Below are 27,925 nucleotides of genomic sequence, written 5' to 3' on the forward strand. Positions count from 1 at the left end.
AATTGCCTCATAATAACAGACCTAAACAAATTAAAGAATACAAGTGCATTTGAATAATGGAAGTTCTTATCCCAAATGCGAGTCCAAAGTTGCATAGGTAAATCACTGAATTCACCAAAATTTTGATCAATGAAGTCCTAGCTGATGTAACCAATGTTGTAATATAAGATTAGGTGCATCAACAGTGAATAATGGTGGAACTTGAAATCTTTCATTTCTCCCTTCTTTACATCAACAATTTGGTTGTGCATGTTGTCCATGATAAAAGCCACATAGTCATATTCTTTATGGTGGAAGGGGTCTGTATGTCACAAGCCATTAGGAATAGAGAACCATAAACACAATCCTCTACACCATCACTTCCCAGCACTTTGTGTAGCCCATATACTATGTTCTTGAAATAATTCTCAAATCTTCTCAAGGGAAAATGATCCCCCACCTTCTTTGGGATTATCTCTGCCAATTTTACATTATAATGAATGTGGGGCAGCATCACATTATTCACAAAATAGGTCTTGTTTCTCCCAAACTTCCTTTGCAAGTCTTAATTATCAATTGGCACATCCATCTACCCTTCTAGTCCAAAAGCCTCTATGAAAGAAGTTTTCTCCAGTGTGCACAAAAAACTCCCATTATGTCTTTGAAATGTACTAGATGCTAGATTGTAGGAATTTATCAGTGCTTTTAGTAGGTCTAAGTCAAAAAATACTTCAAGAAATATCAAGTTTTCCATGTTTATGTTCCATGGGTTGCAGACTAGCACATTTTTTGTTCTCTTTTAGTAGAAGTATAAAAATAGATTAAAACCATCAATTTTAGAGAATTTTTCATCCCTAACCATGAAATAAGGGTCTTTGAAGATGTGATCATCTGCCAAAATGGTGTTTGATGACCGTGGAAGAATTTTCAACCAATCTTCGGCATGCTTATTTGGTTTTCTAACCCTTGAGTTTTTCTCAATTTTGGTAGCACCCTTCTTCCTTTTTCCTTCAAGTGTGACTTCTACAACATCGTCACCCTCATCTTCAACCTCTACCTCTTCTACAGGGACCTCCTCAACTTCCCTATTAGCCATTTTCTCTACAATTATACATTAAACTCTTGCACAGTAACACAGAAATGACAAGGCTATAGATGCTTGGATAAATTTCTTACAGCAAGAACACAAATTCTTCAAAATGGCAATACTCTAGATGTTCAATCAAATATTTATGTTTTAATCATATAGTCTACTAGCTTTTTAATTAATTCTACATGAACAAGCTTTTAATATCACCCTCGTAGGCTGACAGTAAGGAATATCAACCATGAAATTCGATCTTGATGTCCTTTTCAATGTTTTATTTTACTTGGCCATGGTGAATTTGTCTTTTTTCTAAATTAGCATGACACCTTAGCAGCTTTCATTTCAAATTCTAGTCTCCAACTCTTATGCTAAGTCAAAATCTTTCAATCTTCATAACCCTTAAAACACCCTTGGCAAGCCTTTACATTCCTCTAGTGAGGCTTCAGAATACCCCAAGCGTAGAAGCATTAGGGTTTCTTAAGCATTGTATTGAAGTCTCCTTTAGTCTCTTATGCAACCCTTTACACCATAGAATCTCAAGCCTTCTCAATTGATACTTTCATTCTTACACTCCAAACCTTCCTTATATGAGTGTAAAGCCTTTTTTATACCCTTCTCTTTACCTTTTATACTCTCTCTCTCTCTCTCTCTCTCTCTCTCTCTCTCTCTCTCTCTCTCTCACACACACACACACACACACACACGTATCACCAGAAATCTTTAAAAACTTCCTTATGTTGCTCTACTCACTTCATTACCCAAGACATTGTAACTCTTTATATACCCATCCTCTGGTCATATGCTTAAGGCTTTTACATGGCATTGTAATGCATCTTACCTTTTCTTTATTTCTCCTTTACGCCTGCATGAGTTACCTTAATTTCATAACACTGGAAAGCTCTCGCAAATGGTATCTTGCTCTTACATTTCTCCTTCCTCGTAGAAGCATAAAGCCTTTTCTTCATCCCTTTGTCTATATATTTATGCTTATATGCTTAGACTTAGCTCGTAACCATGGAGAAAGGGATGAAATAGCTCCTTGTTCATATGCTTACCCTAGAACCATAAAAGTGTAGTGAGAAATTTCACCTTCCACTTATCAACAACCCAAATTGAATCTTAGAAAAATGGGAAAGAACATCACCGTTGATTTTAAGCACATGCAAAATAAAAGACTTAAGTTGTCTGCCATGTGGGTTGGGCCCATCTAACATGTATGACATGTCATGATCTGATTCACTCACATTAGGGCCCATTTGATAACTCAACAAGTCCCACTTGTTGTGTTGTCCACAACACACACCCCATTCCTTTCTAGGAATGGGAACCTCCTACTCTTTTTGACTCCTAGACTCATAGTTCAAGAGTTAGGAGAAGAAAATTAGGTTAAAAGTTATAATTTTAGAGTCGAAAATTCAAAAAAACACAAAAAAATAAGAAGTTTAAAAATCAAAAAATTTCAAAAAAACAAAAAAAATTTAGAAATTTTTTTTTTATAAAAATTTAGAAATTTTTTTTTATAAAAATTATGCCACACGCATGATGGTGTTGCATGCACATCCACCATGGTGGCGTAGCCATGCACCCTCCATTGTGGTGTCACACACTCACCTCTCATGGAGGCACACCATGCACATGCTCCATGGAGGCGTGTCATGCACCCCCCATGGAGGTGCCACATGTGTCCTCCATAGAGGCATGCCACGCATGCCACGCACGCCCTTCATGGTGGCATCATACACACCCCTCATGGAGGTTTTTCGCATGCACCCTCCATGGTGGCATTACGTGTGCCACTCATGAAGGTGTGCCATGCACATGCCCATAATAAAAAATTGTGGGCCTTTGCCACAAGCTTTGTGCTCTCCTCCACACGTGCCATTGTGCCACACACACACATTTTTCAAAAAAACCAAAAAAAAATAAAAGAATAAAAGGATGCATGTAGTGCACTAAAATTTTTCTTAATTAAGTGTTTTCATCTATATGTACTAATATTTTCTTCTTTGTGTAGGTAAAAAAGGTATCCTTAACTTGTCGGGGTTATAACTTTTGAGTTGGAGCTCAAAATTTAGAACCATTTACACCATTGGAAAGAAGAATTAAAGATCTAATTTCAATCCCTAAAATAGTGAGCCCTTAGCTGCCTAATTTTTGGGATTGATGAAGGTCTTGACTTAAAATTTTGAGCAAAAGACCTCTGAAAAAGCCATTTAAAAATGCCTAGAAAAATTTGCAAAAAAATATGAAAAAGTTTCAAACATTTGATCATTTTGGATAATCTAGATCACTTGGTTTCTCATCAAGAAGGATAGGGCAATTGGAGAGAAGACAAAGGTTGAAGATACAGAGGTTTGACACATGAAGTAGAATAGGTTCCTCATCTTATGCAGCTATTATTGACAAGATCCAATGCAGGTGCCTTGGAATTTTAGATTGAAAAAGCATAAGGAGTTCAAGTTTATGAAAGTGATTGGCTATAAAGAGGGTATAAATCATTAGAAAAAGGAAAAGTGTGTACATAAAAAGTGATCTAAAATAACATTTGAGAAAAACCCATAAACCATTTTCAAAATTGAGAAATTTGATTTTTTGGCGACTTGAGCTTCGAGGTGTGCAGTTGCACAGCTCTTCAAGTCCACAACTCTAGATTTTCATGTAGCTATGTAGGTTTGTAGCTCTACAGATACATAAGTGTGCAGCTCCACAATTCAGTGGTGCACTGATAGTTAATTGCCAGTTCCAAAAATAGCACTTTCCATGCATCGAGAGTGCATTCTGATGGTAGTTTAACTCTGACACCCGCCTAGTGGAGGAATAGCTTCTATTTTTTGTCTCCATGCACTTCCACTTTGACTGATGGCTACCTCCTACATTCTCTCTCATGCTTTCTTTTTTTTTGACATGTAAACGACTCTCATGCATCCAATTAATCAATAAAATATGGATGGAGTCCCTCTAAGCACCAGTTAGATTATCAGTTTGTATATATTTAATTTTTTTTTAATGTTTTAAAAGCATTTTATTCCATGAGGATATCTCTCACTCTCACTACAAATTGAGGAGATGATTTCTTATAAATACCCCATTGTAAAATGTAAAAAGGGTTGTAGTTATTATGTAATCAAATTATGCTTTTGGTGCTAGCATTCAAAGTGTAGTTATTCTTGCCTAAATGTGTCATTTTTTTTGAATTTTATTCATGAGATTGTGATTGAGCCAAAAGTTTATTGCATTGTTTCTAGTTGTGTGATCTTTTAGTTTTGGTGTTTTCTACAAATATATGAATTTTGTTTACGTAATGAGCTTGAGAAGAGATCACCCAATTGTGTTTACATAGCTTGTTGTCTAACATGAGCACACTTTTCATGGCCTTGTGATTTGATGAAGAGTGAAACATCATTTGACTTGTCAAAGATTCTCACCGAAGATTGCATCAGTGAATTCTAGGAAGCTCTGCTCCTATTTTCATTAGTTTCCTACCAATTTCTTCGAAGTTTTAACTCACAACGTGTTGTGTTCTATAGCTTATGTCCATTTAGGAATTTCAATTTCATGTCATTTGCTTTCAGTTTCATTATTTGCTTTACTAACCCCCTGTTAGAATAGGACCTCATAGCAGTTGCATTGTTAGAGTTGCATTCATTTAAAAATAGAAAATACAAAAATATTGTCCTCTTTTGGTGTGATATTTTGAGACAATGAACAGATTTACTTTGATTCTGAGACAAAAGAGTTTTAGAACCAGCAAAGGCCTCCTTGTGAACACTCACATTTATCTTCTACTGAGCAGATTTTGGTATGTCACAAGACAAATACTAAACCTTGGAGCTAATCCTTAAAATGATTTTCTTTTCAAGAGAGGAATTACACAATGGATTCCTACTATTGACCTCATGCAAAATGAATGCCCAATAGAAGTGGCGCTAGAAGTAGGGGCCCTTTTGACTCTTAAAAAGGAAGAAAATTTGTCCAAGTTTTAAAAAAAATTGTACTCCTACAATAATCTGTGCTTCGCAAAAGTTCAATTTTTTTTTTGAGTTTTTTATAAATTCAAGTGTGTAGGTCCACAAGTCTGCAAGCTCGCAAATACACAGGTCCACAGGTATGCAGGTCCGTAGCTCTACAGGTGCACAAAATTTTGTGGTGCGCTATTTTGAGAAAGTGTGCTTCTCCAGAGGTGTGCTTTTCTAGAATAAACACAAATTGTTAGAACTTAGTCAATTTCAAAAGCATCATAGTGATATAGGGATTCCAAGAACTCCACCCATTCACATTACAAATTTCATCATCATTGTTTGCTTTACATTCCACTTCACACATTTCCATCATTATGCACCATGTCTTTCTTCAATGCCCAAAGTTCACCTCTGAACCTAACTAGACCATTACATGACTTGCCCAAAAATCCTGAAAAGTTTTGCCCATGGTTCATCTATGGAGAATCACAAATAGCAGAGGATCATCTTAAAATTTTCAAGGAGATTTGTAATTGATACCAAATTCAGCATATGGATGTGGTATGCCACCTTTTTCCTTACACTTTGGGGGAAATGACATTCAATTGGTACCTCAAGCTGCCACCATCATCAATAAGGGATTGGAACTCTTTTGAGAGAAAGTTTCTGGAACAATTCAAGATCTATATTGATCCAGCTATATTATATCACCAATTCATCTCTATTAAGAGGGATCCCCATGAGACTATTTCACAGTTTAATCATCGCTTCTATAGGATGTATCAAAGAATGGAGTTTCCCTATGTTATACCACAAGAGGCTACCATCTAGATCTATTTTGGGACAATGGATTCATTAACTTCTATTTTTCTAAGAAGGCTCCCACCCAGACACATTGATACCATTGAAAAGGTCTTCAAAGAGGCTATTGCATTCACAAAATAGGTTACTACTACTCCAATGTCAATAATTACATATTTAGGGTATGAGTCCCAAAAGGCAGTTACATCCACTAAAGTAGAAAGCAATATGGCTAGAGAGTTTAAGGACATGAAGGAAATGATGTCTCTTTTATCTAGTGAGCTTGTGAGAATAAAGTTGAATTCCTCAAGAAATGAAGGCAATCATCGAAGACAACTTTCTACCTAAAATAATAATTCCCAAAATTAGAGCAAAAATTTTGGCCTGTATAGTAGCATCAACAATGAGAATAATGGTATTCTAGGCATGAGTCCAAGTGAAAATGGATACAAGTACAATGATGTTTCAGATCAACCTCCCCAAATCATGGAGAAACAACCTTTGCAATTTAGTGAAATGATGTTTCAATCATATGATGAATCTATAGGAGGACTAAATGATGAAGATGGTCAAGAGGAGTTTGTGTTCCCATTCAATGAAGAAATTCTTCCAAATGTTGATGTTTCAATAAGTGTGGATATGCCAAGAAATCTTTAGGGTGTAGGAAATTTTGAAGCTCCAAAACTCCATGAAGTTGCAAAAAGTGATGGAAATGCAGAAGATCTTGAGGTTGGTGAGATTTTTGAATCACAAAGTCATCAAGAAGAATATACTAATTCTTCCTAAGGTGATATTGATTCCCCATTGGATAATGATAAGCTACCTCCTACAAAGAAAGATATGTCATTAGAAGAGAAGAGATGGAGAGAGTGTTCAATTTGGTCTCAAGCTTGACTGAGGAAATTTCTATTTGTGGGTATTCCACACACATATCAAACCATGCAACAAATGAATCATGTAGAATCCATCCATTTGGGTTCCATTCAGAAGAAAGTTGTCCTGATTTCTTGTTAGCTTGGGAGATCGCAATGGAGGGAAAGTATGATTTGGAATAGGCTTCTTTGGAACATGAAGGAGAAAACATTTTGATCGATGATAGTAATGAATCTTGTAATTCAAAAGGAAGGTTGGTTATCGATTCTTCTTGTCCAAATGAACCTAAAGTGTTTCCATGTGTGCCTGATGTGGTGTACCATGAGACAAGACCACTAGAAAGAGAAATTACAATGTGCGAGTGTACCCCTATGGAAGGGGACTCATTGGATCAGGTGATATCTTTCTATTATCCCTCTTAGTTTGATGGTTTTTAATTTGACTATGATGCTAAATATAAGAGAACTTGTTTGTGGATTAATCATGGTCATAAAGAGTTACCACAACTTCTAATTTTGTGTGATTTGTGCTCAAAATTTGAACCAAGGTTGTCTAAACTTTATTTTTCTAAGTATAAAGATAAGTCAGCATTTTTGAGAACTATATGGGGTGGTTCATCACTATTGCACATAATGAGAAATCTATTGACAACTCCCCCACATTCTTATTATTCAAGGTTTTCTATAGACAAGTTTTTATTTTTGGTTTTTTTTTTCTTACTCTTTTTAGTATTCCTAGTTAGGTGTTAGTTTTCTTTGAGTCAAGCCTTTTTCTTTGGGTTTCATTTATGTCTGCTTCTTTTCTTTTTTAGATGTGTCAGTCTAGGAGTGAGGTGTACTTGGGATTTTTTTCAAGATTTTTACCAACCACTTTTTGGTTCTAATTTCAAGAAGAGGTATTTCTTTGTCAAAACATTTGGATGATTGTGTGTCTTATACTGACCAAGCAATAGACATTTCTTATGAATATAGGGGACTTTAAGTATAGAAATTAGAGGCTTAGACCAACAAGTTCTCAACACTTTGCAAATTTAAAGATTTGATTATTTTAGGTGTTGTTCATTTGAATTCAAAAAAGGTGATGAGAGATGATCCAAACTTCAATTGGTTCAAATAGGAGGGATCTCCTTGAAAGGTTTCTTAATATTATTGCTTGGTGTGAGAGTTTCTAAAAGAGTTCTAAAAGAGGAATGCAAGGGATGTTCACAAGAGATCGAATCCAAGAAATTACACCGATGTTTTGACTACACAGTCTAAGCATAGTTAGGATACAAAATTCAAAAAAGAAAAAAGATGATGTTAAGTCTAAAGGATTCTAAGGATTTGGAATGGCTAAAGATATGTTGCAAAAAAAAGTATCTTCTATTTAAAATGTCACTTCATCAAAAGAACCATTTTGAATGACATGAAGCAATTATTCAAAAGGCCATAAATTAAAAGAACGTGGCATCCTGCCAAGAGCCCTCAAACTAATTCTCTCATTTGGTCAAGCAATTGATTGATAAAAGCCTTCGTAGAGATTTTGAATGAATGAGCTGGGAGGAGTGGAAGATTATTTTGAGTTGTCATAAAAATTTTATTGAATACTATATCACCTAATTTTAGTAGTGAAAATTGAAAACTAACTATTAAATGAAAGCTTTAATACAACTAAACAAGCAAACACCTAAGATAGGACTGATTGTTATCACCACAAAAGGAGGCAAACCAAGAATGGTAGGCTCCTAATGGTATAACATCATGATGCAATGGATTTGTCCCTAATTTAAGATGTGTATTCTTACAAGATATTCTCAAGCTTTAGATGGATGGATGGAGTGAAGGTTTCAACAATGGATTTATGGAGTGATTCAAACATTATAATGGTATTTTGATAGTTTATGAGCTCTCAAAATAGCATTATAAATTTGTATGGAAGGTGGATGATTTTAGTGAAGGAAGGAGGTTCAATTTATAGGCCAAGGGTTGGAGGAATAGAGGGCCAAGATGTCAAGATGATGAGATGGTGAGGGAGGGTCAGGATGCACTCAAAAGGGAGCACAAGGATTGTGCTTGTTAAGCACCAATAGGGAGGTGACACTTGTCACAAGAAGGATGAGTGTGAGAGGATAGGATAAGGGTTGGTCAAAGGCTTGATGAGGGTGGTTGAGTATGTAAGAAGGATGTAAGAGTCATTAAGAGAGGTGTAAGAGATATTTTGGGGATGTAAGAGGTGTGGTTGAGTTTGTTGACTTTGGCTTGGCCTAGCAAGTCTTAACCCATGTTTATGGTTGTGCACATGATTAGAAGGGGATTAGGATTAGGTTAGAAGGGAGCTTAGGGGGTAAGTGATTTAGCTTTGATGGGATGGGTTAGTTAGGAGGCTAAGTGAGGTTAGTATGGGTGAATGGGTTGGATTAGGGTTTAGGAAGGCTTTTTTGGATTATAGATATTTTATTAAATGTTTTATTCAATAAAATGGGAGTATGGAATTAAATTGAATAAATTTGATAATTTATCCAATTTAATAGAGGAATTGGGATTTAATTGATAAATTGATTTTGGGTTATCATTTGATTTTATTAATTGGATTATAGTTAATTAAATTAATTAATTAACTAGGAGATGATGATTAATTAATTAAATAATAAATATTTAATCAATAATATCCTAGGAGATGACTAAATATGATTACTTATTAATGTAATCAAATTTAGGTGTTTGCATTTTGCACTTCTTTGACATAGTGTTGAAACAACACTATTTCAAAGAAGTTCAAACATAAATGACACAAAGAAAACTTTTTAAAGCAACATGTTTGCCCCAATCATGGGTAGAGGAGGAGAATATAGACTACATGATGCCCCCTCAAGAAGGCAGTGAGGAAAGAAAAATCATCACAATGACTTCTTGAAAAATGACACTAAGTGGGGAAGGGCCTAGAAGACATGGAAGAGGGAAAAAAATGAGGGGGCGAGGAAAACCTATAGTGCTAGATGACTGACAAGGGAAGAAAGGGCACCTAGGGGGGCTATAAGTGGCTAGAAGGGGGCTAGAATGGGTGATTTGCAATCAGATTGAGGAGGCAGTATTACAGTTAGGAGCTCTGCATTAGAGATTACAATGGCAGGTATTGGGTGACCAGATCACCGAGCGGAGATAATGCGATGAGTATGAGTACAAGGCACGTTGAATTGATTGGTAGGGTCTAAAACCTCTATGTGAGTTTTTGTTATACATGTTTTATAGCATTCTCGCAAAAGAAAAAATGTGATCTCGTAGACACGGGTCTGACGAGAACACAAGCGAGATTGATAGAATCTTGATCTCACAAAACTCAGAGAGATGACTAGGAAATGTGTGGCTTATGGGCATTTTTTGTGAGATCATGATCCTGGGGTGGGAGTTCATGCGAGATTGAGTATAAATCGATGGAATAACTTCCCCACTAAAAGGATCATGATTCAATTGGCAAGGATGCATTCTCACTGGTAAAGGGGTCAAAGAAAGGATGGGGTGGGGTTGACTAGGGTGAAAAAAGGGAAAGCACGATCCCGCAAGATCAGTAGTCCACGGGTTCACTAGTTTTAGCGAGTGTGAGAATGTGCAAGCGACAATGAAAGGCAAATAGGTAGAATAAGAAAAAGTCAATGGTGTAATCTTGCGAGAATATCGACCAATAGGAATGTGAGGTGTAAGAGTTGTGGGAATCCATGTTCGAGGGAATGCGAGAGTGGGGCAAAAAATGAGAAAAATTTAGAGGGGAAAGGGAGGGGTTAAGGATTATAATCTAACACAGAATACTGACATCTAACCTAGTTTGTGTTTTTTAGTGGTCCTTGGAGGCTTTAGTATCATAGGAGTGGCAAGAAGTGGTGTTGTGCATAGGTGAGATACTGACACCCACGGATTGGACAAGGATCAAGGTGATCGGACTGGGCTACCTGGCAAGGTTGCCCCATACCCGTTGTAGTGCCTACCCTCGTTTACATTTTTTTGGACACTGTTGCTATTTTGTCAGACTATGTTAGACTATTTTTATGTTGATCGATTAGTAGCTTTGTTTCGAGACTATCAGATATTGTGCTATGGATTCAGTTGATGTATGATGAGATTACTTAGACTGTATTTCATATATGCATGATGATTATTACATTATTTTTAGTTATTGATGATGATTATTTGGATGGTTTATTATCACATGTGTTTTATTATGGATACTTACCCCATACTTGCATGTGTATGGTGTGTGTGTTTGTTCTTATGTATGGTGTTTCTGATGTGCTTAAGGAAGGGAGTTGTAGTCACCTGCTAGTCAAGATCTACATGATGCACCACTTCCTGCCATTGCATGTTTAGCTTAGCATATATATTGTATGTACATGCATGGTTTTTATGTAGGTTATAGGTACTGGGTATTGACTTCCCTAAATTGCCAGGATGAGCATACCCTATCGCACTGTCTCAATGGTAAGAGAAGGGAGATAAATTCTCAAGTCCAAATCCTAAACCCCTAAACCATTTGTCCTAGTGAGGTAGGACAAGTATCTGAGATATTTTACCTTCTGAATGTGTCGGATGACATAATTCATTATTTTTAACCCTTTAGACTAATTTTTTATGGATTGTTCTATGATGGGTTTTCATATTTTATCTTGGAGGTCTATGGTGAATTTTCTATTAATTAAGTCTAAAATTAAAAGATTTAATTAATAATTTAATTATTTGAGAATCATTAAATATTTTGATTTTAATAGTTAAATAGAAATTAATTGAGAAAAGAATTTAAATAAAAGAAATTAGAAATTAAAATTAATAATAATAATAATAATAATAATAGAAACGATAAAAGAATTAAAATAAAAGTTATAAGCCTGCCTAGGAGTTAATGCACCTTTTGATTGCACATATGTCAACAACACAGGAGTTAGCACACAAATTAAGCACATGGTGTCTACAACCTTATGACTCATCTAGAAGGTTGGAAAAGACTCATGCTTAGTTGTTAATACCTTCTAGTTGTTTCTAGAGACTTTCTAGGTGCTTCCTAAGAGTTCTTTATATTCAAGCACTCCTAGAAGCTTAGGGAGCATGTTTGGAGGACCCGAGAATGTGGAGAAGGAAGGAGCTTGCTTTGCAAAATTCTGAGGAGAAGTGATTTAGCATCAGTGTCCAAGTAGAAACTCGTATTTTTGCATGTCATTTTCACTTCTCACACTTCCTGTCTTCTTCGTGTCTTCTAAATGCTTGCTAAGTATTTTCATATCTTGGTTGTATGCATTGTCATGGGTAGTTAAATTCCATATAAGAAATTTTCATATGTGTAGATTTGATGAAATTATGGGGCTAGGGTTTTCAGATACATATGGAAAAACCTATTAGATGAATTAATTAGGTAAATCTATAGAGTGATCATTGTAGGGGGAATTTCTATTTATTATGTATAAAAGACATTATTGGAGAAAATTATATATATATATATATATATATATATATATATGTAAAATTAGATCTAATTACATTTTTTTTTTTTAAACGTATATATATATAAAAGAAGGAAAACTTATTATATAAATGCAAATGCCTTTTTTGTTGAAGCGTTTTTAATAAGTGCAGGGGAAAAAATGTTTCATTACAAAAATGTTAATAAAATGTTTTTTGCAATTTTAATGGGGTGGGGAGGGATGAACTCGTACCCCCACCCCTCTTATAAATTGCAGAGGCTAGCACCACTACTGCCACAAGCTCTACGACAGCAGGCTTGCACAGACCCCCCACATATATGGCGTAACAACGACTCCCATTTATGAGCTCACGGGTATAAAAAAAGTGCCATCTTTTGAATGTTGGTCAAGCCAAGTTATGAATTGGCTATTGCAATTTGTTTTTTATATGTTAAATATTAAGAGATTGTTATATGATAATTATTATATAAATATATGCATGTGTGTGTGTGTGTGTGTGTGTGTGTGTGTGTGTGTGTGTGTGTGTGTGTGTGTGTGTGTGTGTGTGTGTGTGTGTGTGTGTAAAATATTAATGAAATTATTGTTATATTCAATTTAATTTAATTTTTTTAAAAATATACTTAAAATAATCATCTTACAATATTTTAGTTTATTAATATAAATTTAGTTCAAATATAATTTGCAGGAAAATTTGTAAATTGTTTTTATTGAGTATTCAATTGATTCATTGAAATTTTCCATATGTCCTATTGGAACATGATGGGGGGCTTTTCAATTATTATATATACTCCTAGAAAACATCATAAAAATATAGATTAAATAGGTTAGGGGAAATTTTAAACTAATTTATGGGTTAGGTAAAATGCACAATTTCCTTCACTTGATATCTAAATTTGAAAATGAAAACTGAGACCTCCACATTTAGTTCAATTATAAGATTCTAGCAAACCAAAATATGTGCTTACATTGTGTTTTCTCTATGCTATTTGTTTTGGGTTTTTGGGTTGACTAGTTGTTGACTAGTTATAGGATGTCTACCAGAGGCTCAGGGGATTATGATTGTGATGTCATGATGATGTCTTTTGATTTTGATCTTTATAAATCCAACCATGGTTATGTGATGGTATGTTCTATGAGATGTTTCTATTTACTAATTATTATTTCTTTTCGGTCTTCTTGTGTGAAGCCAAGATTCATATGTATGAGACACTTGACTTAACCATTTTGAGTCATCGATCAATTATACTTGGGTTACTTTCCAGTCATTTGATGGAATTGAAATTGTTATCTATTCTTGAGGATGTCATGTTGTGACATGTTTTGACTCAACTATTTTGGAGTCATTCGATCAGTATTATTTTGAGATGCTTTTTGGTTGCTTGTTAAGAGTCAATTATTATTGTGATTATCAGGGATACCTTCAATTGCCAATAAAGAACTGTTGTGGTCATGATTATCTATGGATTCTTTTCTTTTGCTCATGGAGATTTGATGCTTTTGTTATGGATTATCTTTCAGTATTTTCCAGTCACTTCTATAGGACTGTGGTGATTTTGTGATTTATGATTCCATAAGCTTAGGGTAGGTTATCTACTTGTAGTGATGGGAAGTGGGTTGCAATGGGGGCCGGGGCCCTAAGTGGCTGCCAGGGTAACTCATTGTAAATTGTCTTAATAAGTGAAAATATTCACACATAATACTAACTTAATGAACCTAAAAAGATAATTGTTTTGTTCTTGCCCATGCCTCAAGTGCTAGTATAGACTAGGATAGGAGTAGAGAGAACACTTGGTTGTGACTTTACATTCTGTAGTGTGCGTCATCCGTATGAAAGGATACTAGTGGCCGCACAGGGATCACTAGGGGGCCGAGGTCTATTGAGAGACTGCTAGGGTAACTCTAGCATGATCTGTGTGATGACACTTTCCCACTTGCATAGTAGGTTTCCTACATGTCTTTGTGTGCCTCTGGGATTAGATGTAAATTTTGTGTTGGAACCTTTGAGTTAGTATACTTCAAAAATTCTTGGATATAGAGAATATTTGTGCTATGTGATTTGATATCCAATTTGGGACTTTAGATTATCTCCTCAGTGCGGTGGGAGTGGACCACTTAGGTTCCACATGGTTGGGTGGAGTGCTATTGCTCTCTTGAAAATTTGAGATCCATTTGAGACACTGTGGCTGATGCATTCTTTGATTATGATGGTGGACATGTATCCTTACATTGACAATTTGCATATGTTAGATGATGTTATCTTATGCTTTACTTTGCATGTTAGATTTTATTTTCTGCATATGATGTGGTATATTTTAGGAGTGGCATTCCTACTATGTTAATACTGATGATCTCTTCGATGATTTGGAATGTTATGCACGAAGGGATGGCTAGGACCCACGATGGTCCAATGATGCTATTTATAGTTGGGAGGAACTATGCACTTAGTTAGTTATGTTTGTGTTAAATGGTTATCCTTTTTTATGGATATTTATATCATTAATGATGATGTACTTTATTTATACATATATATATATATATATGCTTTTAAGCATTTCGTACCTTGTGACATGTATAGTGGATGACTAAGCAATCAGAAATGTAATTTATGAATATTGGAATTTTCATTATTATATCATGTGGATGTTGTATTAGAAGGATTCATTAATAGTTAATTTAGATGTGATTCAATGTTAAGGGATCCTTAAAGAATGTAACCTGTTCTGTATGTATGTTATGTTTACTTTCAGTTGAATATTGGTATTGCTTTTACTATTGTGTTATGAATGGTTTTACATTCATGTTTCAAAAAAAAAAAAATGTTACAAAACTTAGTGAAACTTTAGGTTAATTCTTTGGATCCCTTGGCGAGGCGTTACTCCCGCACATACATGGCAATGGTCACAACCCTGTGCAAGCAATGGCACAACGAGATGATGACCTTCCATCTACCTACTGGGGAGATGAAGATGACATTAGAGGATGTGTACCACATTTTCATACTACCAATACGGGAGATGCCTATGATGGCGATGAGAGAGATGATAGTTCAGGTGGCTATGTGGGGACTAATGGGACCTAGAGTTGAGTTTAGGATTTGGTGAGGATAGTTTTCCCTAGATGAGCATTTGGATTGCATGACATTGGAGAGGCGAATTTAATTCTATGTACTAGGGCTTGTTTTAGGGTACATTGCCCTAGATATAGGTGGGACAAGAGTTACTTTGGCACTGATCTCAATGGTTATGTAGATAGTGGACTCCCAATTGTATTGGGTTCATTGATGTTGGCCAAGCTATATAGGGACCTTCACCAGATAGTATACTAGGGTGGCGGGTGATAGGGGAGGAGCATTGGTTTCCCGACATTGCTATAGGTGTGGGCTTGGGAGCATATTAATGTACTCAAGCCACTGGGGTGCAAAGAGAGGCAAGTGGAGGAGCTAGTGGCATACAACTAGGTTGAGTTGCTAACATACCATCACATAGATTTAGTGGACTACTAGAGACTTTGCATTGATGACATAGTGATAGTGGTGTGGAGGCCCTACATGGGCCTAGGACCGTGGGTGGATAACAGAGAGTAGCTACCATATACGATATCACCATGCTTTGTGTTTGGTTGGTGAGCCTATGTAGTGGAGCAGTACATGCCAGACAAGGTGTTACAATAGTTTGGATGGTGGAAAATGGCTCCAGGAGAGCTGAACTGGTATCAACATGTGACATGTGAGCTAGTATTGATGTATGGGCCAGCCCTTTGGGGAGATAGTTTGCTGAGGGCATGCTGGAGCTAGAGCCATAATAGTGGGATTGGTTTGGTGGGGCAGCATATGCAGGCTCAATGTAGGAGTATCAAGATACCTTTTTGTAGTTGAGACCAGTGGGCCGAGCACAGGCAACTAGGATAGCAGTAGTGGTGAGGGAGCTAGCTCGGGCAGCCCGATAGGGGCGCTATGTAGCCAAAGGATTGTAGCAATAGGCAGCAACCATTGTAGAGGAGGAGGGGCTAGCTCGATAGAGGCAAATGGTAGGGAGATAAGAGAGAGGAGCTTAGCCAGAGAGAGGAGGAGAGGAAAGAGCAGAGGAGAGGGAGGTAGAGCTTGTGAGAGGTGGAGAGGAGAGAGAAGAGGAGAGGAGGCCATAGAGGGAGAGGGAGAAAAGGCCATAGAGGCTAGCAGGGGAGAGGGTGGTGGATGGGCATCTTGGTATGCTTCATTATAGCAGACACACGATATGACTAGCCAGCTAGTTTGTGATACATAATAGGAGCGAGATTAGCTCTATATAGAGTGAAATAAACTATGATAGGAGCAAGATGTAGCACAGAGGTAGGCTAATAGGGTAGGTATAGAGGTGGGGCAGATGGAGGGTAGGTTGGATGTGGTGAACTTGGAGAGGCAGGTGGTACAGGTGAGGTTAGATGCCTTACAGCAGGAGCAAGATAGGATGGTGGTGGAGGCGGTGACCCTATGAGCATAGGTAGCAGTGGGAGGAGGGATAGATGAGCTAAGAAGACTATGAATTGAGGTGGAGGAGCTGAGGGAGAGGGCTAGCTTTTATTGGGGTCAATATCACCTAGGGGTCTGAGCAAACCAAATAGAGCACTACAAATAGCTGACATGGTCAGGGACAACTGGGACCCATACATGTATGCAAGGAAGGGGGAGAGTGGATGGAGCACTAAAGGGGAGAGTATGGGCAAGTCTCAGTGCACTGGTCAGAGTCATAGGATAGGATAGAGCTAGAGGTGGGGGACAAGAGTGAGGGGGAGGAGAGATGAGGCAGAGAGTTTAGGGATAGGAGGGGGATTGATGAGGGCACCACCTCCACTACTAGTAGTATCAAGGGAAAGAGGGGATGCAGAGGAGTTGGAGGAGTCAGATCAGTGACTAGTGATAGGTTGGATTTTTGCTTGCATAATGACCATATTACCCAGATCAATAGGTTTTGAGATATATGGATATTTTGTGTGGGCATAGACCCATTTGTATGATATGGACATTATATATTAGGACTGTGATAGACTATATTTTTTCATTCTTTCATTGATTTATTACGGAGGGGATTATATAAATAGAGCTTATCATTCTTTAGGGTGGGATATGTGTTATGGACTTCTGATGACATGAGCATTGTTGATGATGTATGTTTAGACTGATATGTGTGATATGCAGGATGTGAGTATTGATGATGTTGCTAATTTTTTGTGATGTAGAATGTGATAGAGGATGAGATATATGATGTTTCTAACAATTGATGATGCAAGATGTGATTTACTTATGATGAGAGATATGATTTTGCTAACAGTTGATAATGCAGGATGTGATTTACTTATGAGGAGAGATATGATTTTGCTGATAGTTTATGATGCAGGATGTGATTTACTTATGATGAGAGATATGATTTTGCTAATAGTTTATGATGTAGGATGTGATTTACTTATGATGAGCGATATGATTTTTTTGACAGTTTATGATGCAGGATGTGATTTACTTATGATGAGAGATATGATTTTGCTGACAGTTTATGATGCAGGATGTGATTTACTTATGATAATGTGGATATGATGTGATATGATTTTATCTATGATATGTCAAATGTGATGTGAGACATTTTGATGTGACCCATGATGATGTGATTTATGATATGTCAAATATGTGGTGATATGTTTTGATGTGAGCCTTGACGATGTGATTTTTGTTATGATATGTGATGCGATATGTTATGATGTGATCCTTGATGATGTGATTTTCATGTATGCTATTTCAGAGGTGTTATGAATTGCTCTGCTATGATGATAGGACTTTCTTTTATGCTATATGAGATGATATGCGGTTATTATGATGATAAATACAAATTAAAGATAAGTGGTAAATGTAAAAATGACTTACCAATTCAATACTAAATAACAGATTTATGATATGGGAAAATAAACTCAATGGTATATATAAAATCTAATGAAATGATGGATTGTAAATGCTATTGAAATGATGAACTTACAATAAATGAAATCTAATTACATGATGGATGTGAAATGCTAATAATGAATGAGAAACTAAGGAAGAATTGACAAATGACAATGATGTAACCTAATCTAATGATGAACTAACAATGCAAAACAAAATGTATTGACAATGTGACTGATGAACTCATAAAGCTTTTTTGAAGAAAAAAATGACAAACTAGGGAGGAGCTTTATGAAATGCATTGATACAAATGAATGATGAACTGTGATGCCAAGATTTAAACCAAAGAAGAGGTTAGGAGATTTTATGATATGCTAAAAAAAAAATCCATAACCTAAAAAGATAAATTTGCAACTTATGATAAGCACATAAAAAGAGAAAATGCTATGATTTTCTAGGGTATGATAATAGGATAAAAACTATGAAAATATAACACAATAGATTCTAGGAGATATGAGATAAATGATGAGGGTAGAATAGGATAACTAATGCCAAACTTATGATAGGAATCTTATGATATATAAAAAGTGACCATAAGAGATGCTGACTCTAAGGAGAATGATGTTGGAAAATGAGTGACCAACAAACTTGCAGTCAGGAGGATAGTGATGATTAGGGCTAGGATAGTGATTTATGATAGGGATCACATCATGAGGAGAATGAACAAGAGATGATGGTCGATGATTGGAATCAAACAATTCCAAGGGTGAAAAAAGTGAGAGTTCAAGGGAGAGAGGTGATGAAAAAGTAGGAGGATACCAAGGGTTCTAAAAATAAATGTGACACATAGGGGAAGCTTGAGCATGGGGTACTTCATGAGGAAGTACCCCTATGTAGTGGGAGCACTTTATTTGATATAGGATTTTTAGGGATCTACTAAGGTTACTAAGAATGTCAAGGCCTTTTCCCCAAAATTCCATAGGACTAACTCAAACAGGCACGCAAGGATTGCCCCAGCATCACACATGAGTCTAGGAGAGATCAATGTTGGAATGATGCTAGGTGATCCACAAGCAAATGATATTACCCAAGTGCACCATGTTTTATCAAGAAATGAAAACATATTTGAAATATGAAAGGATAATATCTTATTGATGCTCAAGAAGAAAAAGATTGTGATCAAATCCATCCCTCGAAGTTGTTCCGATTAAAACATACCATGATATAAATTGATCATGGTGATCTTGAGTAGGAAACAATGAAAGATCCATGGAAATGATCAATCAAAATGTACAAAAAACCAAAGATTTTGCAAAGTGAAAAAGTAACCTTTTTCTAAAGAGATCAATTGATGAGCTATTGATAGGCTAGGGACACAAGACGTCGCAACAACACTTGGTGAGTATGTACAAACATGACTATATAATGATATGGGAACTCTAGACCAAAAGACATAGTAGTAGGTATGTACATGATGGGGGAAAGCTTAGGATGAGAAGATAGCATTGTTAGGATACAAGGGTTTGTTTATAGGTGGGGTTTATGTATAGTGTGTTTTATGTGTAAGGGTTAGAATACTATTGTATTTACATGATTAGGGTACAGATGATACATAGATCAGTGCAGGGGTACGAGACACAAAGTTTTATGGGTTGCATATGCTACATATGGTAAAGTACAAGGATAAAAAGCACTAGATAAGATACATGCAATAGAGTAAAATGGTAGAATACATCGGGTATGATACATGGGATTCTATAATATAGGAGTGAGGTGGGATGTTACAAAGTGCAAAGTGTTGGAGGATGATGCGACAAAGCATGGTAAAAAGAAAAACTACAAGGAACACCTTGGAAAGATGGGGAGATGACTGATGTGATACAAAGTGGCAATAATGGGGAGGTGTGTCAATGATAGATAGTGAAAAATTTGTAGTACACTTGGTACCTATTTGCTAGGTTTTCACCATAGACCTATCCAAGGCAGTTGAATTGCCAAGTTTTCACCATTGGATGCTTATTTTTCTTTGCCTATTTTTTATCTGAGAATTTTGTCTTTAGGCGTAGAATTTCTTGAGGTGAATAATGTTGGTATGATCATTCAAGATTTCACCTTCAAGGGTAGATAGCTGATAAGCTCTTGAGCCAAAAGATTTCATGACCATATAAGGACCAAGCCATGTGGGCTCGAACTTACCTTTATTTTCTCTTTTACCTTGAACCTTCATATTCTCTTTAAGGACCATGTCACCTTCCTAAAAAATACATCAATGAACTTTCCTATTGAAATTGCACTTGAGTTGACTTTGATAGATCATGAGGTGGTCGTAGGTATATTGCCTTTTTTCATCAAGTAGATCAAGTTGAGTAAGTCAAGCCACTCTATACTCTTCATTAGATATTTGACCTCATAGAGAGATGTAGAGAGATGGGAGTTCAACTTCAATAGGTAGAATTGGTTCAACACCATAGACCAAGGAGTATGGAGTTGTGCCAGTGGCTGTATAGAATGAAGTGTCATATGCCCATAGGGTAGGATTGATTTGCAAATGCCAATCACGGTCGGAGTCATTGACAACTTTCTTGAGGATTCTAAGTAGGGTTTTATTAGTTGCCTCTACCTAACCATTACCTTGTGGGAAATATGGGCTAGAAAAGTGGTGATGTATGTGAAGGGAAGTGCAAATTCCTCCTTATTTAGGTTTTCAAAATTTCCCCCATGATCTATGAGAATGGTGGCCAAGATGCCAAAGTGACATATGATATGATATAGCATAAATTTGGACACCTAAAATCTCATGGTAGTAACAAGGGGAACTGCTTCAACCCACTTAGTGAAATAGTCAATGGCGGTGATTATCCACTTGTGCCCTTCTAAAGAAAGTGGTGCAATAAGACCAACAAGATCAAACCCCCAGCAGGAAAAAGGCCATGGTAATGCAATGGGTTGCAAGTACTATGCTAGAGCCCAGATCAAATTAGCATGCTATTGAAAAGGTAAACATTATTTCACAAATTCACATGCATCATGTTCTAGAGTAGGCCAATAGTATCCAGCCTGAAGGATATACTTTGCTAGCACCATGCCGCTCATGTGAGCACCACAAAGTCCAATGTGTATCTCTTTGAGAGCCATCACAACCTCATTTTGATTTAAAAATCAAGAGAGAGCATTATGATAACCACGATGATATAGGGTTTGGGCAATGATAGTGTAACAAGAAGCTCAATGAAGAAGTTTTTGGCATTGGGTTTGTGTGAGGTGAGGAGATATGATACCATTTAGTAGGTAAGCATGAATTTTGTGGTACCATGGATATTGGGGACCAACTAAGATACAAAACTATGTTGATTCATCATTATCATATGTAGGTTTGTGCATTTTCTCAACCAAGAATTCATATTGTGTAGCTTCATGCGACATTTCCAAGAGAGAGCCAATAGTAGCCATGGTATCAACTACCTTATTCTGGAGTCTAGGTACTTGTATGAACTGGATCTGAGTAAAATGATCCTTTAATTGATCAACCAAATCTTTGTAAGGTAGTAGCTTGTCATCCTTGGTTTGATATTCATTCAATGCTTGTTTGATGATAAGCTAAGAATCACCACAGACCTAAAGCTCTGTGATATTCCATTCAATGGTGATTTTGAGTCCCACAACAAGGGCCTCATACTCTGAAATGTTATTGGTACACCAAAATTGTAGCTTGAAAGATTTAGGAATATGCTTGCCTTGAGGTGTAACCAAGAGTATGCCCATGCTGGAGCTATGAGATGTATAGGAGCCATCAAAATATAGCTTCTAGAGTGATTGTTCTTCTATGAAACAGAGGTGTTTGTCTAGAAATTCCATAATGAGTGGGTGATCTACAACTAAGGGTGCATCAGCTAAGTGATCTACAATAGCCTTGCCTTTGATGGCCTTTCTATCAACATATTGAATGTCAAACTCGTAGAGAAGCATAACCCATTTTGCTAGGCGTCTGGTGAGTATTATGCAAGAGATCATATATTTCAATGGATCAATCTTTGATAATAGTTGCATAGTATGACTTAACATGTAATGATGCAGCTTCTAGGTGGAAAACACCACTACTAGGCATGCCTTCTCCATTGGCATGTAGTTGAGCTCATAGCCCACTAATGTTTGGCTGATGTAATAAATAGCTCTTTCCTTTCCTATATCGTCAAGTTGTGCTAGAAGAGCACCTAATGTTGTGCGAGTAGCTATGATGTATAATATGAGAGGGAACCTTGCAATTAGGGGAACCAAAATAGGTGGATTAGCAAAGTATTTTTCAATGAGCTCAAAATTGTGCCGGCAACCTACGTCCCATCTAAAATTTTGATCTTTCTTAAGTAGGTGAGTGAAAAGGTTGACACTTATTATCAAGCTGAGAAATGAACCGCCAGACGGATTGTAGTTTTCCTTGCAAAGAATGAAGGTGCTTAAGTGTCTTAGGAGGAGCCATATCCATGATTTCTTTGACATTTTTAGGATCAATCTCAATACCACACTATGAAATAATGAAGCCTAGGAACTTTCTTGAAGTAACACTGAAGACACACTTCTTTGGATTTAGCATGAGATGATATTCTACCAGTCGATTGAACACTTCCTCAAGGTGAGATAAGTGATCCAAAGCATTGAGAGACTTGACTAGAATATCATCCATGTAATCCTCAATTATCTTATGGATTAGGTCATGGAAGATGACTATCATCATGTGCTGATAGGTTGCCCTAGCATTCCTTAACCCAAATGGCATCATGGTGTAGCAAAATGTGCCCCAAGGTGTAGTGAATGCAATTTTATGCTGATATTCTTCTACAATATGAATCTAATTATGCCTAGAGAAACCATCCATTAGTGGCAAGATTTCATGACCTATGGTGAGATCCATAATCATGTAGATATTTGGTAATGGAAAGTCATCCTTTGGACAAGCTTTATTAAGATCCCTAAAATCAGTGCAAATCCTGATATCACCAGAGGGCTTGGTAATAGGTACCATGTTAGAAATCCATTCAGAATAATCTATTAGTCAAAATATTTTAGCCTCTAATAACTTTTCTAGCTCTACATTGACTAATAAAGCCACCTTGGGGTGCATTTTTTGAAGTTTTTGCTTGACGGGCTTGGCCCTTGGTACAACTAGTTTTGGGTCCAACCCCGACATGTCTTGATATGACCATACAAAGTGGCCCACATTTTCATGGAGAACCTCAATAAGAAGATCTTCTTGTTTAGGTGGTAAAGAGGCTATAATGTATGTGATATGTGGTATATCTCTCAAGCTGATATTTACAAGCTGAGTTTCTTCTGTCAAAACTGAAGATATAGGAGGTTGATGCTCTTGTGAGGGGAGGATGAAATCTCCATCTTCAAGTGCCTTTGAGAGGTTTTCACCATTAGATACATCCTTTATTTTTCTTTCATTTTTTGAGTCACCCAATGGCACTCTAGGGGATTTTTCACCATGGCATGTTTTTCTTTTATCTTTTATCTTTTTTGTTTCTTTTTTAATTTCATTTTTGTGACTAGAGATTTCCTCCTCCCCAAAGTAACTTGCATGATCCATCTTTTAGACATATGTCGATGGTGGTGGTGGCTGTTTAAGTGGCATTTCTACCCCCATGAATTTAAGGAGTGTGTTCTTAGTAGAGAACTCATCAACATGAATGACACTTGGTTGGTCCCAATTTATGAGTTCAGGGTGAGTGAGGGGGAGGTCTATGAGATTCTAGGATAGTTGGCAGAGCACAGAGGCTCCAAGGATTATTTTTTCAAGGAAAATATCATTGTAAGATTTCTTTTCGACTTCCTTAGAGATGTCTTTGACCTTAACAAGAGTGTTTTTGATGTTCATAAAGGCATGGCTTTCCATTGTAGTGCCCCCAATTGTTCAGAGTCCATAGCCCAAACCTTTGGTTTTCTATCCTTAGTGTGCTTCTATAGGCTATGTCATACCTAATTCCTAATGGCCTAAATCAACTCCTTGATAATCCCATTGCTCTGTGGCTAGGCAATGTGACTAGGGATATTTTTGTTTAAAATGATCAAGAAGTGCTTCACTTTTACAAGGTGGCTCTTTGTATAGCCATGTGTTAATGTCTAGTGCATTTTTTTCTCCATCAAGGATACCTTTGGTGAAAAATGTGGTAGGGCCTAGATGGTGGAGTTGAGAGGTGGTTTCTAGTATAGGCCCTTGATATTTCTGGCATCCTTGAGTATGTGGATCAAGTGGTAGAGCACTGACAACAAAAGCATCTATGAGACTATACCCACCACAACCTTGGTAGTTTGATCTTAACTATGGAAAGAGTGGAGGCTAAAATGGTGTTTGGATCATGGCAAGTACCAGAGGAACTAGCCGTGGTGGTGCCAATTTTGATCCCAAGATAGTGATTGGTGTATGAAGCTTCAACCGCATTGTAATAAGCAAACAATTCAAGATCTGTGTGGATGGTTATCTCAGTGTCATTATGTGGAAATTTGATGCACTGATGATGTGTGGATGGAATGGTCTTCATGGCATGAATCCATGGGCAACCAAGGAGGATGTCATGTGGAAGGTTAAGATCAACTATGTGGCAAAGCATTTCTTGAGTGGTTGGGCCAACTCTGATAGGGACCAAGATGGTTCCTTTAGTAGTGCACTCCAAATTGTCATATGCCTTGATGATGATCATCTCATTGATGATATTTGATTTAGTGTATCCTACCTATTTGATGAAATTTAGAGTACATAGGTTTAGAGCTGATCCATTATCTATCATGACATGTTTAACTACAAAGTTAGAAACCATGACAGCTATGTGAAGTGGGAGGATGTGATCAGGTTCAACTGCTAGGATATTAGTAGTTTTGAAGGATAAGTCACATGAGGCCGAAAGATGGCCAACCAAGTTGCGAAACTTAGTGGTGTTTATGTTGGAGGGGATGTGTGACTCACATAGAGAATTGTCAAGGATCTCTTGATAAAGTGGGCTTGTCCATAAGAGATCCAGGATGGAGATCTGCGCCAACATGTTTCCAAGGTGTTCCAAGATGTTATACTACAGCCCTAGTGAAGGTGATTCTAATGGAGATGCTTGAGATGTAGGTGGTCATACTGATGGTTGTCTGATTTGTGTAGATACAGGTGGACCAACTATATTGAGTAGTGTTCGGTGGATAGCAACTGAACACTAGGTGTCTGGGCCCTTGATATTTATGACATTGATACATGGCTCAACTTTTGATATGCAACCAATTAAGCTGCCATAGTCTAAGTATGCTGAGCTATAATTCTGAGATGTATCTTGGTTGTCACCTTGTTTACCCAGAGCATTGTTAGGTTTGTTGATAGGAGGGTTTGCACCTTTCTCGGGTTTGTTTTGTGAGCAGGGAAACCATTTTGATACATCATTAATCCTGCATTGGGTGAGGGTTGTGCCCCCACTGTGATCTCCTTTTAGTCAATGAGGTCTTGTACATAATCCTTAAGTCACATGCATTTAAGGATGGTGTGCCCTTTAACATGATGGAATTTTCAATATTCATTATCTTTGTACCAACATGCTCTAGACTAATTGGGCTCCAACGGTTGCATTTGTGAATACTAAACAAGGTTATCTTTGGAAAAAAATTTGAAGATTACATCAAGAGGTTCACCCAATGGGGTGTATTTCCATGGTTTCCTTTGAACATAGGGTTTACTACCTGCTGATAGTGTGATAGCATTAGTTTGATTATGATGTGTGAGTACTTGGTGATGAGTTTGTATGGGTGGCTAGTGATACATAGGGGGTTGCTACTGATAAGTTTGTTGTTGGAAAAATGTGGTGGTAACATTGGTAGCTGCCCCAGCAATATGAACCCATTGAGTGTCAGTAGCACCATCTATTACTGTATTCTTATTTTTTTCCAATATCAAGTTTTGTCATTGCTCAAACCTTGATCCTGGGTGTTTTCTTTGTACAATCTAATGACACCATCCTTAATGAGGCCTTGCTTGAAGCCCATCCCTTTTCTTTGATGCCCTTGTATGTTTGCAAATAGTTCATAATGATATGATGAGCGAGGCTAGGGTGTTCATTTTTTATGAACATCTTGACAAGATGACACTCAGGGATGGTACAAGAGATCCTTGTCGTGAGGATATGCCATTGTTGCAAGTACTCTGCAAGTACTCTGCAAGACTTTCTCCTCCTTCTTGTTTAGTGTGGACTAGGTCTACTACAGATAGTTCAATTTCAAGGAGAGGGGTATACTGAGCAACAAAGGCCTCAGAAAGTTCTACAAAAGTTGTAATAGTACCTTAAGGGATACGACAGAACCATTCCAATGCTGGTCCTACTAGGCTCTTGGGAAAGAGCTACATGAGGAACACATCATTATAAGCTACCTCCTAACAATGCATATAGAATTCCTTAACATGTGTGACTAGATCAATTTTCTCGCTAAATTTGTCAAACTTGGGGATCTCAAAATATTTAGGAAATGGAGTCATCGTGATAGTCTTATCAAAAGGTTATGGGAAATCATTCTCAAACTTGAACATTTTGGTGTATGTTCCATCCTTGAGGGCTTTGAGAGTTTTTTTCATCTCTTCCCATTTAGAGTTTATAGGTGGGGGAGTGAGTGCCCTGATCCAGGTGCCCCCAGTGTAGGATACATGCCAGAATCTAAATTTTGATATGGAGAACTCTGATGGCCATACGATGTCTATGGAAAAATATTTTGTATTACTGGTGGAGTGGATGCCATGGGTTGCTAGAATGTGGGTTGTGCATACTGTTGCATCTACTGAGGTTGGTGTGGTAGATAACTATGAGGCTACTGCCCTATGAGATAGTTTTTTGTGGGTGCTTGGGTATACTACTGGTGTGAAGATTGTGGCTAAAATGGTGGTAACATAGATAACACTTGTGTCATACTCTAAGAATATATACCATGCCCAATATATGTGGGTTGTGTGCTTGCTTGAGATTGTGACTAATTTTGAATAGGTGCAAGGTAGTTAATTTGCAGCAAAGTATTTATTGTAGGGAACTATAATAGGGGTCAATTTTGGCTATTACCTAAAGGTGGCATAGTGAAATAGTTGGTAAGGGGTGGTAGTGAATAGCTATGTGAAGCGGTGGTTGACAGTGCCTGAGGTACGAATGTGACTATAGTGCTAGGGGGAAGACTAGTGATAGGTGCCTGTGTCATAGCAATATTCCAAGGTCCCAAAGGAAATGTAGCTGAAGAGCTTTGGCTAGCTACAAAGGGGTTGATAGTGATGTTTGGTCAGATGGAAGATGAGGTATTTGACCCTAATGGTGGCATGTGAGTAGTAGATGGACTAGATGTGATTTGGGGTGGAAGTGAAAAGGTAGTGTTGTTGGATGCAAGTGGAGGATTTGGTGGAGTAAAAAAATGAGTGGTGGAAATAGATGCAGACAGTATACTTGGGGTTTGTTGGGGTGTAGTATGCACTAATGGAGGAATGGAGGGCCAAGATGTCAAGATGATGAGATGGTGAGCAAGGGTCAGGATGCACTCAAAAGGGAGCACAAGGATTGTGCTTGTTTAGCACCAATAGGGAGGTGACATTTGTCACAAGGAGGATGAGTGTGAGAGGATAGGATAAGGGTTGGTTAAAGGCTTGATGAGGGTGGTTTCGTATGTAAGAGGGATGTAGGAGTCATTAAGAGAGGTGTAAGAGATATTTTGGGGATGTAAGAGGTGTGGTTGAGTTTGTTGACTTTGGCTTGGCTTAGCAAGTCTTAACCCATGTTTATAATTGTGCACATGATTAGAAGGGGATTAGGATTAGGTTAGAAGGGAGGTTAGGGGGTAAGTTATTTATCTTTGATGGGATGGGTTAGTTAGGAGGCTAAGTGAGG

The sequence above is a fragment of the Cupressus sempervirens genome, chromosome 5 (genome assembly GCF_028749045.1).
Source record: "Cupressus sempervirens isolate cs-2001-9-10 chromosome 5, ASM2874904v1, whole genome shotgun sequence".
Lineage (NCBI taxonomy): Eukaryota > Viridiplantae > Streptophyta > Pinopsida > Cupressales > Cupressaceae > Cupressus > Cupressus sempervirens.